The following is a 15,474-nucleotide window of genomic DNA, read 5'->3' as shown; positions in this document are numbered from 1 at the left end:
CTATGACAAGAACGAGGTGGCTGTGAGGTTTGCACCGGAGTAAGCAGAATCTTCAGTAAGGCTTGGGGAAAAGGACACTCCTTCGGTGGACTGTCTTTACTGAAATGCTCCCTGAATCAAATGAATCTAATTACGCATCCCTTTTTCCACTGAGTGTGAATTCACTGCAATTTTCATCCAAGAGTTGAATTTAGGATGGCTGCATAATATCTGATCCTGCAAATAGGTTTGCAAGTCATGGTTTTGAGATGTTTTCTGTAGGCAAAAAAATCCTATTTTTCAGATTTTTGTTGAAATCTCTCAGCTCTTGAAACCATTATTGGGAAGAACAAGCAGAGACTATTTCAGAGAGTAAATGTATTCTAGTTGTGAAATATTATGAACACAGAGGGCCTCCTTAATTGTATTTGGCATTTACTTTCCAGCTGATCATTTGGTGTAGCAAACCTTGATTTCTTCTAGTTGAACGAAAAACAGGTAGAATTCCTGAATAGACACCATTATTTTTGATGCTTTCTTTTTCTCTTCTGAAATGACAAAGTTCTATTTAATTTTTTTTTAATGCTGTTAAAACCTGTTGGGTCGCAACAGAGTAAATAATTATGATCTCATCATAGGCCTCGGCAAAGTTTCCACGAGATGATGTGTTCAAAGTGGATCCCCCACGGTGGCCGCTGGTGCTGCCTGTACGACAGGCTGGCCCTGTCTCATCACAGAACGGACTCAGGACAGGCCGTGCAGGAATGTTCAGGACTCCAGGCGTTCCTGGGAGAGGCAGGAACATCCGAATGGTCGAAAAAACTGGTAAGGGTCTGACCTAAAATTCAGAACAATAAAACTGCCAAGATGTCTTTTATGTTTAAACTATCTTTGGATTTCCTAAAATTGACATTAAGTAACAAATAGGTTTGCTCTTTCACACTATAAAAGGAAGGGCAGTGGACATAATTAGATTTGTCTAAAATTCTCCAAATTTTAATTAATTTAAAACTGTTATAAGAGCTCTTTTGTTCACAAAAGTCGAGATTAAAAACACATATTTCAAAGAGAGTGCATCTTCCTAAATTTATTCTGCTTAAGTACAATAAGTTTATATAAATAACATTTCTATGAGAGTTAACTTGAAACTTAAAAGAAGTGTACCCTCCTTTTTCTTTTTAGTTTTTTTTTTTTTTTGGACAATGAGCCAGAAAGTTTAATTGACCAGTCCTGGGAGGCAACCTTCACGGGCCAGCATCATTTCCATGAGATGAATGACCCAACAAACAGCAGAACCACACGCCAAACCCACCCCTCCAACTCCCATTGTGCAGATGGGCTAACCAAGGCTAAGGTGTTGACAGCTTGTCAAAGAGACAAATCTCTGAGATTTGAGTCTCTACAGTGCGGGACCACAGTGACCCCTGCTGTTTCCCTCAGCTTGGATGAAAGGGAGCAGGAGAGTTTTGACCCTATGGGGAGCCAGCTGGGAAAGGGGAAACCAGTGAGCTTGCCAGAGGGTCCTTCAAGAGTAATGCCGAGTGAACACAAAGTCATCATTTTATCACAGCTTGAAACAAAATGAAATGCCCAATACTACTGCATCACAGAAATGCCTCAGTCTAGAAAATGCAGTTCGTTGGAATTACTTGTACTCCTTTTTTTCTCTTCTTGCTTATGTATTGCATCAGGAAAACATCAAGGGAGGGAAACTGAATTAAGATCCTTTGTTGCTGTTGGCTAATAGAAGATTCTTTTTCTATCCCACAGAACTAGCAATGAAAAGAATCCCATCTGTTCCAGAAACTTCTTCTGTATGCCTAGGTAACTTATGCTCAGTGCCGTAGGAAATGCAAAATTAAATGACACAGGGATTCTGCTCCCAAAGGTCTTACGTCCTAGTAGAAGAGATTATTCCAATGACGAGAATAACCACTAACACTTAATGCATGCTCATTGCATGCTGAGACTGTTCTAAGTCCCTTCCAATGATTATACTTTTAAAACAATTTAATCACATAAGTAAATTTTAATAAATGTTCTGTTATGGACTGAATTCCTTAAAATTCGTATGTTGAAACCTAACACCCAATGGGATGGCATTAGGAGGTGGGGCCTTTGGGAGGTGATTAGGTCATGAGGGCTCCACCCTCATGATGGGATTAGTGTCCTTATAAAAGAGACCCCAGAGAGCTCCCTCACTCCTCCACTATGTGAGGACGCAGCTAGAAGACAGCCATCTATGAACCAGGAAGGGGCTCCTCATCAGACATGGTATCTGCTGGCAGCTTGATCTTGGACTTCCAGCCTCCAGAGCTGTGAGAAATAAATGTCTGTTGCTTATAAGCCACCCCATCTGTGGTATTCTGTTATAGCAGCTCAAACTGGCTCAGACACATTTCTTGTGAAAAATTTAAACACTGCAGAGAAAGAGAATTTCCCGTGGATCATCATTGCATTCCCTCCCCTGTGCCCAGATGTAACTGTGGTTATCAGTTTGATGTATAACCTTCCAGATCTTTTCTGAGACTTTACTGATTTATTTAACCAAGGGTAGGAATTGGAACATACAATGTTTCCGTGTGTGTTTGCCTACAACACATCGCACTGCATGAGCTGTTTGACAATGTGCTTTAGGGCCACCGCAAATGTCTCAGGAGTTCTTCTGACATCAGTATTTGTAGCTTTCTTCCTTTTTCATGTCTTCAAAGTATCCCGTGAAGATATGAGTTTGTCAGTCTCCTCTTGTCGTTGATAGATACTCAGGCTATTTTCAACTTTTCCTTACAACAAAATATGCCACAATAGGCTCTCTTGGGCAAGTATGTATATGGTATATGAGTGTTTCTTGAGATATTAGAAAAAGCTTGTTGGCAGGGCCAGAAGGCTCACCCATTTTAAAATATAATAGATACTGCCACATGGCCCTCCCTCCACTGTAATGATGCCAATTCGACTTCCACCAATAGTCAATAATACTCTCCATTTTCTCACAGCTGGCCAAATGTGATATTACCAGATTATTTCACATACATGATTTTAATTTGATTTTTGTTGAATTTTAGTCATTTTGATCCTATGTTCATGTTTATTGGTTATTTGCATTTCTCTTTTTGTAAATTGCCTATACATTCTTTTTGCCCTAACAGTCCTCAAAGGGATGGCCCAGTAATCTCAGGGTCATATACTAGCTAACAGTATCGTGAGTTAAAATCGTATGGCTAAAGGTCTTTGTTGAGGGACTAAGACGACCTAGGATGTCCTTCATAATTAATATTGGGTAAGCACTCGCTCTGTGTGAAGCTTTCTACAAAGTACTTTACAGATGCACGTCTCTGCTTAATCCCAATAGCAGCCTCGTGTGAGAGAGATGGTCATCCTATTATTACAGATGACAAAACTGAAACCCAGAGAGGGAAAATGACTTGTTTAGGGTCACAGAGTTAGGGATAGCAGAGATAGGATTAAAACCAGAGTCCGGCCCTTAACCAGCTGTGTTTAATGCCCTCAATGTCTTGCTAACACCAAGAGACCGGGGACAAACAGGGGAGAGAATCCAATCATTCCACAGAACTGCAGACTCAGGAAGTTGGAAAGTTTCCAACTGGTTTCCTAAAGTCACCCAAGATTAATTTTTTAATATACTACTCAACAGTCTGAATAAATCACAGGATAACAGGTTAAAACTTGAGTTCAAATCGTAGTTTCATCACTCTCAAGCTGTATGACCTTGAGCAAATCTCTGATCCTCTCTGAGCCTGTTTATGCATGGGCCAAATGAGAATAATATTCAAACTTGCTAATTCGAAGGTATTTCTGAAGATTTCCAAAAAAAATCATGCTATGAAGCACTTAGCACACAGCCTGACTGGCGCATGCGTGGTTGGTGCTCAGTAAGATGCAGCGTCATAATTACAGAGCAGCAGCAGTGCAGGGGTGTCTGTGCGGCTCCCAGGGCCATGTACAGAAGGTCAGCGCTGGCTCCTGTGTGGAGAGAGGACGCAGGTTAGAAAGAAATGACCCAAACGCTCAGACATCACAAGAAAGGATATGTCGTTTCTGATTCATTCAGCCTGAGCACCGAAGTGTCATAATGAAGGCTCATTTTTATCCTTTGCTTCCACTAACTTCACTTTGGCTTCTCCTTAACACACTGACAGGCTTCTCCACAAAAGGCAGTCTTGCCAAAGTCAGTCAGGCCTGTCCTTCTGCAGATCCAGCCTTCGTCTCACTCCTATGAAATCTCCTTCCCTCCACTTCCAAAGCCCAGTCACGGAAGGAGCCGCATTCCTGGGTACATATTGTCCCCACCATCCCTCCCACAGCAACGCTTGCAAATTAGTTTCAACCTCTACATTTCCAACACTAGGAGAACTTTCCCTCTGTCTCCTTGCTCTTCTGGTGTGGGTGTCTCTCTTTGGATCTCTCATCAGTGCGTGCGTGTGTGTGTGTGTGTGTGTGTGTGTGTGTTAGTAAAAACAGAAAAGATCTGGTCAATGTCCAGAAAAACATCTGGAGAGTGAGATTTGTGGGCAGGAAGACAGATATTCTAGTGAAAAAATACTTTAATTTCTTCTTTGCTTCATATATTTCTATATTTTCCGTTTACGAAGCTATAATGCTTGCTTAGCCCAAAGGGAAAAAAAAAAAATTAGTTTTGAAAACAATCCTTGTATGTCCTACATTAGCACCTAGAAAGTCTCTCTGTCCCATTGTTAGCACCACGAAACTTGAATGATAGAGACTAATATCAGAATTTACTAACAGTGTTCAGGATTGGAACCATGACTTTTGCTGCATCATAAACCTAATTGAAACATTTTTTTTCCACAAAGATGATGCTCCGGACAGCTCAAGCCTCTTACTTATTTTGTATATTCTGTCCTCTTCTATTTTTACAGATACTATGATGCTCATATAAAGAAATCATTTTAACAAATGAAAATAACACTTATGTGTCCCACACCAATCATCACAAGTTATCTCTCTGTCCCATTTTTAGTACCAGGCACTTAGAAACATAAGAAGTCAGCCCTGAGGTTTGTTAGCGGGCGCTGGCGTTTGAACAATGAATAATGCTGCATCTTGAAGCATCTTTGAATGTTGCTGTTGTACAAGACGGTGCCCCTGACTACCGGGCAGAAGCAGCCCAGGCCTCTGGGATACAGGAGTGATAACCCGTTGTTCCGGACCCTCCTCTGCTGCACTCACAACAGTGGACCTTGCTCTACGAGCTAAACTTCACCCCAGGAAATGGAGCAGCCCAGGGATCAGGGGAGAGGACCAGCGCCCTCAACAGAGAAGGCAGGGCAGCTCTGCGTCCTTCACTTTGGGTCAACAACTGACCCAAGAACCATTTGCTGGAAATACAAGCTCATTGGAAGTCAATCAGAACAGAAAGACAGAAAAGTGCATAAATATGAGTAATTATCTGAAAAATAAAACTGAGTGTGTGGATTTCAAATATGAAATGATGCAAAGCCTTTTCTGATTTTTTCTCTCTGCTCTTGAGAAAGGTTATTTGATGTAGTCGATATCCCCTGAATTCATCTCCATTAATTTTCTGTTTAATGGAATCTACCGGCTCCCCATTTGACTATTTTTGTTCTGTTTATCCTTTCAACTGAACTCCAAAGATAAAAGGTATTTTAGTTCAAAGAACTATGATGTCATTCTTTAGTAACTTATTCTAAATGGCATCTTTTCAGACATGGATTATGAGACTGCAGCATGAACCACATTAGATATTCCCTTGTTTCTTTTCAAATCTCCATTTGGGGCCATTAGCCTCTGTGATCATGTCGAGGGATTTTTGCATGTATGGAAAAACACATTTGCACAGGTGTACGAATGTAGGGCCTATAAAAGAAGCCAAATATTGAAAATTGCTCACAGGAATATAGGAGAGTTGACATAGTACAGTTGAGTTTACCCAAGATTTGTAAGTCTGAAAAGTCCAGTTCGAGTCACATGCATTGTCACTGTGTGTTTTGTGGGTGCTGTTTCCAGGACACCCCCCCAGCACTGCATACAGATGACACAGCTGGGGGAGGAGGACGAGGGGCAGAGGGGAGGGCTCAGGCCAGCTTTGCCATTGAGGCACTGGCCTCCCAGTTGATCAGACAAGGTGGGAGCCGGAAGGCCCACGATTGCCGGGCTGGAAGAAAACTACCGTGAATTTCTTTTCCCTGAACTTTGCTAAAATGGCATGTGAGTCCTGCACCCTCACCACACCTGCGGGTCACAGTTTGGTTTACAATGAAATGGTCATGTCCCTTACAGTCAGTCCTGAACATCACACAGGGGCAAGTTAGGAGAGCAGGCTTGGTGAGGGGCAAGCCTGGGTTCCCTCCTGGCCTCGGTGTCTGTGCTTAGGGAGCCTCACCCCACTGATCCCCACTTTCTTATTTATATTTATACGGGAATATCCCCTTTTGAGTACTGTTGCAGAGGTTAACTGTGGTCATGTCTTATGTAAAAATCTCTTATGTAAACTATTTCAATACCCTCCCAATCGGCCTCCCTGGTTCTGCTCTCGAGCATTCCAATCCTTTCTCCACGTTGCAGGGTAAATATACACTTAATTGTGTCATACCCTTTATTTCTGCTTCCTTTAAACGTCCTTCTCTCTTTCCTTTCTTCCAGCTTTAGAGAGGTGTGATTGACAAATAAAATTGTATACATTTAAGCATATAATTGACAAATTTAAAATTGTACAATGTGATAATTTAATATACATATACATTGTGAAATGATTACCATAATCAAGTTAATTAACACATCCATGTTCTCACATAGTTTCGTGTGTGTGTGTGCGTGTGTGCAGTAAGAACACTTACAGCTCTACTCTCTTAGCAAATTTCAAGCATACAATACAGTACCGTTAACTGTATGCACCATGCTGTACATTAGATCCCCAGAACTGACTCATAACTGAAAGTCGGTGTCCTTTGACCAACATCTCACCATTTGCCTTCCTCCCAACCCCTGGCAACCTTTTATTCCATGAGTTCGCCTTTTTTGCATTCCACATATAAGTGAGATCATACAGTATTTGTCTTTCTGTGTCTGTCCTATTTCACTTAGCATCATCCTTACATGATAATAACCACATTTTGTTCTCTTATCTGTGTCATTGTTTGTCTTCCCTGGAGAAGGTGAGCTCTCTGAGGTCAGAGGTGACATCTATCCTGCTCCCCACTATGTGCAGCATCAAGAGTGATGCCTGACACGTAGTTTATACCCCCAGGTATCAGCTGAGTGACTCAGTCAATAAAGGATCCCAAATCAATTCCTCTGTACCACATTTTCCCCTCTGATCAATTGAATGACCATTTCTGGATTTTACATTTGGATTACATCATTTCCAACTGTGACCCTAAAATCTGTCATTCATTTTTCTAGACCTAGCTAAATGGTATTACTTTAATGGATTTGAAGAATGTATTCAAGAACCCAGCTGATTTTTGCCAGATGATTATATATCATTATTTTTTCATTCAACATCGATACTCATACTCAAAGAATAATAGTTTCCTTTTTAGGCGATCAACTTTACTTTTAAGCAAAAAATGTCAGGGAGAAGGTGAGTCCTATAATTAAATTATTTTCCTTTTAAGTGAATTCCTACAGAAAAAAATCAGGAAGGCAAAACAACAAAATATTAATAGATGCTCCTGAGGCTTAATTGTAAGGGCAGGGTAATTTCATATCTTTTTAAAATTTTATTTCAATATGAAGAACACGTAAAGTTGAAGTGTTTTGGATAGCTTAAAAATCCACCAAAAAGAAAAGGCTTTGCTCTAATATTAAGTGCAAAAGAACGGGATGCAGACTTTCATGCACGTAAAGGAATACGATCCTATATTCATCTCAATAGATTTAGGAAAAAAATGAAATAAAATTCTGCATTGTTGTTAAGATCCCTAGAATACTAGAATTCTACACTGTTGATGATTTTTACAAGACCTGGAAAACGGGAATATTAGAGAACTTTCTTCATTTGAAAGCAGGGGTTTGCAGACCACCTCCACTGATCCAATGGCCTATGGCCTGTTTACGTGTGGCCAGCTAACTAAGAATGATTTATAAATTTTTAAATGGTTATAGAAGAAGGAGGAGGAGGAGGAAGGTGTGATAAACTGTATCTTGCCCACAAAGCCTAAAATATTTACTATTTGGCCCTTTAAGGAAAAAGTCTTCTGACCTCTGTGATAAAGGACATCTACAGAAACCTACATCAAATGTCATACCTAATTGTCACATGTTGAAATCTCTCTTTCTGAATCTCAGAATGACATAAGCTTCCTGTTATCATCACCCTGTGCCACATTAACCTGAGGGATGAGCCAGCCCACAAGGCAAGAAAAAGAATTTTTAATTAAAAAACAATATAAGAAATGTAAAAGAAGAAATAAAACTCTTATTTTCATATAACACAGATATATATATATATACACACATACACACACACACACACACACATGCGTATATATATGAAAAAAATCTACAAGAATCTATGGGAAAAGCATAGAATTAAAGAGTAAATTTGGCAGGATTGCCGGTTACCAAATCAATACATAAAAATCAATTGCATTTCTATAAACTAGTAATATACCACAGCAACAAAGCGTTATAAAATGATTTTATGTGCCATTTACAACAGCATAAAAATTAAATAACTAGGAACAAACCTAAAGAAAGATATGCTGGACTTTCACAATGAAAATGATAAGATATTACTGTGAGAAATTTTAAAAACTCATAAATGGATATACGATGTTCATGTGTTGGAGTAAGTAATATTGAAAAGATGTCAATTTTACCCCAAGATGATCTATAGAGTCAATGCACACCCACTCAAAATCTCAACAGATATTTTTGGTCAAAACGTACATACTGATTCTAAAATGTATATGGAAATTTAAAAGATCTAAAATAAGAAAAAACATCTTGAAGAAGTAATACGAAGTCAGAAGAAATCTTTCCCCAGATGTCAAGACTCAGTTAATGTCACAGTAATTAAGACAGTGTGATATCAGTGTAAGAAGAGACAAATAGACCAGTGACACCCAGCAGAGAATCCAGAAGTCTACTCACACATATACGGCCACTCGATTTGTGACATACCTGTCACCGCAGAGAACTGGGGAAAGATGATCTTTTCAATAAATAATGCAGGGTCCATTAGACATAATATGAGGAAAATTAATTCCATACACAATTAATTCTAGCTGGATTATAGATCTTGAGTAAATATTAAACCAATAAAGTTTCTAGAAGAAGACATAGGAGAATATCTATATGACCTTAGGAAAAGCAAAGATATCTTAAACAGGATGAAAAGTAGTAACTACAAAGTTAAAAATTTATAAATTGGACTGTGTTAGAGTCTAAAAGGAAGCTACAGAGTAGGAGAAATTATTTTTGATACATATATTCTTCAAATGGTTCATTTCCGGGATATGTAAAGAACTCTAAAACCAATAAGAAAATTATATACAACTCAATAGAAAAAAGGCAATAAATGTGAATTGTCACTTCACAAAAGACATCCAAATGTCCTACAAATATATCAAAATATGCTCATTCTCATTCTCATTCACTACCAGGACAGTGAAAATTAAAACCACACTGAGTTATCACCGTATAACTACCTCAACGGCCCAAAGTCTGAAGCTTGACAATGCCATGTATTAGTAAAGATGTTGAGAACTAGGACACCCATGAACTGATGGTGGGAGTAAAAAGTGCTTTAACCACTTTGGAAAACTATTTCAGGATTATTTACTCAAGTTGAACTCATACACACCCCACAATCAAGCAATTTTCACCCTGAGGTGTATGTCCCCCAAAACGGGATTCACACGACCTCCAGAAGACACTGGCAAGGATAGTCATAGCAGCATTATCAAAAGATTCTAACCTGAAGACAACTCAAATGTCTATCAACAATAAAACGGATAAATGCATGTTGGTATATTCATATAATGGAACAGCAATGCAGATGAGTGAATTAGTGTCACACCCAACCACATGAACGGCTCTCCCATATGAAATCTTGAATGTAGGAAGTGACACATGAAATAATGTATTCTTAATGATCCACATTTATATAACTGTGAAACAAGCAAAATGTCTTTGTGTGTTGGAATCATGGGATGATGGTTGTCTTCGGAGAAGATGAGGCCAATGATTGGAAGGGGGTGCTGTGGAGGCTTCAGGATGCTCCTTCTGCCCTTTTCTTGACCTTGGTGGTGGTTACGTGTGTGTCTGTGTGTGTGTGTTCACTTTGTGATACTTCAAGGCACAATGCACTAATTGTCTCTGCGTGTGTGCATGTGTGAGTGAGCACGTGTGTGTGTTTAATGTTGAAGTTTTTGCATACACAGACATAATTAGTGAATCATACTTGCTAAAGCAAAAACTTAAAAATCATATGCACATTATCCACCCTATAGTGCTAAAAAAAAATGTAGAAAAAACATTGGAAGGGAAAAATGCTCCCAACTCAGTGCTCTGTATCTTGGAACTTATAGATGTACTTATAGAGTACTATAAGCATCAAAGGTTCTGTACTATTTGCTATGAATTATGGAGTATAATTTTTCTAGAATAAGTGTGAAGGAAAAAGCAATTCAAATGAAACATCATAAGTCATAAAGCACTTGTGACAATGATATCCTGTCTACGAAATTTGCATTGCATCACTCCCTGGCCAACATTTTAACGGATGAGAGAGAAATTGGAATATTTATATTTTATATATTGTACTGCAAGCAGAGAGTGTCTATACTTATGACTATTTAACATGTCTTAGTTTTCTGGAATGTTTTCCCCTTGAAATAACCAGATTCACGAGGATGAGTCTGCGAAAAGACAATTAGATTGGGGGAAACCACGTTTTGTTATTGATCCTGTAAAACGCAGAAATACTTCTGTTAAAATTAGGTGTGGAATGTACTGTTGAAGACAAGATGTGTCTCTTTTTCTAGACTCTCAGCTTTCCTCATCTTCAACACTGATACAATGTGATATGACCAGCACAAGTGATGGGCTCTCCACAGCCGGGCCACGTGACTCAGGTCATTTATTCTGCATTGATAGAAATTCTCCATCACCCTGGAGCAAAAGTAGGCATGCCCTATCTCTTCTTTTCTATTATAAAAGTTAGTTTGGTTACTGGAAAAAGAAAAAGGAAGATGACATTGATAGAAAAGACCGCTCAGCATAAAAATGAAATGTTTTTCTAACAGTCTTTCATTACTTTTAGTAAAAGAGACTTTTTCATTAGCCATAAGAAGGGCACACGTATCAGAGATCTTAAAGAATTTCATGCACAGGTGTTAAGAATATATTTCTACTGAGATTGAATAGTGTAGAGAAATTAAACACGAAATATGCAAATAATTTCCCACTATAAATATAGATTTCTTTAATAAACTGTGAAAAATCATGATAAAAATGCCAAATAGTGGTAGGAAAAATGTACTTGAGAAGCTGAAAGAAGGCATTAATGCTTGCCTTCCTTAACTTATGGACCTGTTTAACGTTTACATTTCTTTGCTTACATGCTTTCACATTCTAATGTATTTCCTCAGGCTGCAAACCATTTCCTTGTGCTAAAATTGGCTTAATAATATCTAATGGAGTTTTGTTCTTGGTTTCATTCACCACATGTGCTTCGCAGTGATGGAGCTTCCACCTGAAACAACAGGAACTCCTCCCCACCCTTCAGCACCCACTCCAAGTCCTCCCTCCCCAGGAAACTGCTCTGCACCCTTCCGTCTCACAGTGGACCTCCTTATAACTTCAGATATCCAGGTCACTCCAGTGGGCTGTATCTGTGCAGTGTGGTGTAGGGCAGAAACCTCAAACTGGGAAATCGCAGTCTCCTTCCCAACACGTCCACATTAGGGAACGTATATTTGCACCCCAGGAGTCCACAATCTCTAACTTGAGCAAAGCTACAAACAGTTAAATGCTATTTGAATTTGAGTCTCTATTTGATGTCAAAACAATTATGAACATCAACACTGATGAAGATGCTGAAATGGTAAGACATTATTTCCTTTTCAAGCAGTCATCTAGATAAACCCAATATGCCTAAAACCGAGAATATGCTACAAAAGAAAAATTCTAAATGGATAGAGGTGAGCAAACTAACTGCGAAATGGGAATGTAAAAGAAAAGAACGAGATACATTTTACACCTCTCAAGTAGTCTAAAATGAGCAAGTTGGATTAATACAAGAATTGCTAAGTATATGAAGACCCTGGGGACTCTTGCGTACTGCTGGGGGCAGAGCAAATCCGGTTTGGCCATTCTGGAGAGCAAATTAGTGGACTCAGATTAATTAGTGAGACTAAATATATGTAAGTTCTTTATCCACAGTCCCATTTGTGGTAAGGAGCCTGGAGTCATTGTTGCGTTGGGCTATAGGTATATAGCCCATGTTTATATAAACATGAATAAGAAAAATCATCTCAGAACTGTTAGCGGGAAAGCAACCTAATTTCCCATTAATAGGGAATGGATATAGAAATTGATATAAATGCTTATTATGGAATGCTATTGAGCAATTAGTAATAACAAGCATAATATATCTACAGTAGCATAGAGACATTTTAAGAATAAAATATTTGGAACTCTTAGGTAAACTTTGAAGTAATGAGAAGATTAAGGATTTGAGTCACTGCTGTCTCCTTCTCCTGGTTCTTCTCCTTGTCTTCTGGCAGCAAATCATGGTCTTCGTTGATCATTTTCAATTGGGGGTCTTTATTTCTACAAAATTAAAAAGAATTTGGAATCAGAGTGGCTTTCATTTTCTCAATAATATGTTGTAAATTAGAAAATAATAGAGAAATGCATTAAAATACAGACCAATGGAACAGAATCGAGAGCCCAGGAATAAACCCACATGTATACAATCAGCTGATTAGGGAGGGGGAGAAGGGAATACATCAGTAGCAGGGATTCCTACAGACCAGGGAATGCATTGCATCTTTAGATGAGGAGTATGATTAGGTATTTACATCTGAGTCCTACTCTCCCCCAAAGAAAAAAGGAAAGAAGGAAGGCTGTCATTGAAATAAAATTCAAGTTTAAATACCTTTGTAGAACATAGCAGAGCCTCTGGAAAATGCTGTGGCTCTCCCAACAGATCCTAGTCTTAAAAGCTCTGGGCTAACAGGTAAGAACTGGGAAAGAAGCAAAAAGGGGATTTGAATCCTAGTCCTGTCTCGTGTTGTTAGGTGACCCTGGACACATGTCTGAGCCTCAGTTTGCTCATCTGTAAATAAGACCCAGCTCTCAGGATTGTTTTATGAATTATATGAGATAATGCAATGTATGGACCTTGAGGACATGATGCTAAGTGAAATAAACCAGTCATGGAAAGACAAATACTATATGGTTTCACTCATATCAGATCCCTAGAGGAGTCAAATTTATGGAGACAGAAAGAAGAGTGGTGGTTGTCAGGGGCAAGGCTACTGAAGACAGAAAATACGACCTTGAGCCCAGGCTGAGGGCATTGGTCCTGTGGGATTTCTGGTCTATAGAAAAGAAGCCCAGGCTGAAGGAATTTTCTCATATTCTTGGGAGAAGGTGGCAAATTCAAGTGCTTACAGGCCTCCGTTTCTTGAAATCAGCATCTCTCGTAGTTGATCTTTGGTGCCGTCTGGAGAAAGACGCGGGCACGGGAAGAATCCTCTTTCCTCTCTGCTATGACATAAAGAGGAGGCAAACAAAATGACATATTACAATGAGTCTCGGGGAGAGAGAAAAATGGGGTGGGAGGAGACGGTGGCAAACCAGAGTCAGTCAGTGCATGTCCTGTGGAAAGGGCAGATGCCACTCAGCTCTGAGCAAAGGAGCCCACGAAGAAAGGCAGGCTGGTGTGCCAGACTTCAGGTATTCTAAGAGACAAAAGAAGTCGGGATGTTTATGTGGCATCTTCAAATACTAAAAGATTGACTTGAAATGTTTAAAACACTTTGTGGCCCAAGCAAAGCACGCCATGTGTCTGCAGGCCAAACTTGGTACAAAGAGGTAACCACTTTCTTAAAGGCACAGACAGGAAATCACCTCTCCAGCACCCTTTTCACTCAGATTTGACCTCAAGTCTAGCGAGGGAAAAGGCTTACCCAAGCTCATTGTGAACTAAAAATGAGCTCACACATAATCCCATATCTTCAGTCCAGGGCTCTCCCAAAGGAAAAGAAGAAAGAGGTCCAAGGTACACCAATAAGCTTATTTCTATACAGTAGGGAGACTCTGACTTCACATTCATGAAGTGCCTCCAGGGTACACTTCTGAAGTTAAAAATACACACACACACACACACACACACACACAACTTGGATTTATTTTGTTAACAACATAATAATATTACAATGTATCCCATGGGGTTAAAAACATTATTTTTTAAATAGATGTATTTAATATATACTACATTTTTGCCATCCTGCTTTGGAATTTATTCATTTGAAACAACAAGCCTCAACAATGGAGGTGTAGCAGGTCTCTCTTGATCTATAAGCAAAGAATAAACCTTGGATGCTTAGATTTTTTCATCTGTAAAATGGGGGTGGTGTCACAGCCCCAGTGTGGTGGTGGGAGGTGAATACATGGCATGCTATTGCTAAACCCGCACATTCACTAACAGAGAATTCGTATGTTACACATAAAAAATATGATAATGTGCACTCATCCTAAAAGAGAAAAACAAAATTAGTTTTTCTCCAATAGTGTAGGCTAATGTGTAAGACATAATTCTCAGTGTTTTCTTTTAGTAAAGGCATCACATCCACAAAAAGAAAATTATAACTCAATTCTATCTTCTTAAAAGAATTAACTTCAGTTGTTCATAATTGGTTTAAATGCTAATGTTTGAATAATGCATGATTTCTTTATTAAAAGGCCATGGCAGAAATACACATTATCCGTTTTCAAAAAAAGCCTCAGGAAAAATTTTTCCTGTAGCCTCACATGATTTAAAATTGATCTCCTAAAGCTTGTCCTACTTTTATATTCTTGAGAGCAGACAAAATAGTTCCTTTCAATTTTAAGTCAAACAGTTTTGAGGACACGGGGTTGAGTTATGTTGCTATTTTCAGAGTGTGCTCATGGGTTTATTTTATCTTTCTTTGGTAATCCTACCATAGAGGGAATAAAAGGCACTACAACACTATTTCGGATTCATTCATGTGCTACAAGCCTTGATTTTTTCAGTGATCAAACATGTACCCTGAGCAGGTGTGTTTGCCGTGGTGCACACTCGTGCGTGACTACCTATGGCAATTGTATCACATGACGGAATTCACAAGTGTGAGGAAGACCGGGGCCAATTTGGGAAGGAGGAACCAGCTGAACCACAGCTCCCATCAGAAGAAAAGTCACCTTCTTTCTCAGTAAATTTTCTCTGATCATCTGCTGTCAATCCCTGTAACAGAATGTGGCTGTGGAAACCAGAAAATAGCTGACCGCAGTCCC

The sequence above is a fragment of the Diceros bicornis genome, chromosome 35 (assembly GCF_020826845.1).
Source record: "Diceros bicornis minor isolate mBicDic1 chromosome 35, mDicBic1.mat.cur, whole genome shotgun sequence".
Lineage (NCBI taxonomy): Eukaryota > Metazoa > Chordata > Mammalia > Perissodactyla > Rhinocerotidae > Diceros > Diceros bicornis.
This window is presented reverse-complemented; position numbering follows the sequence as displayed.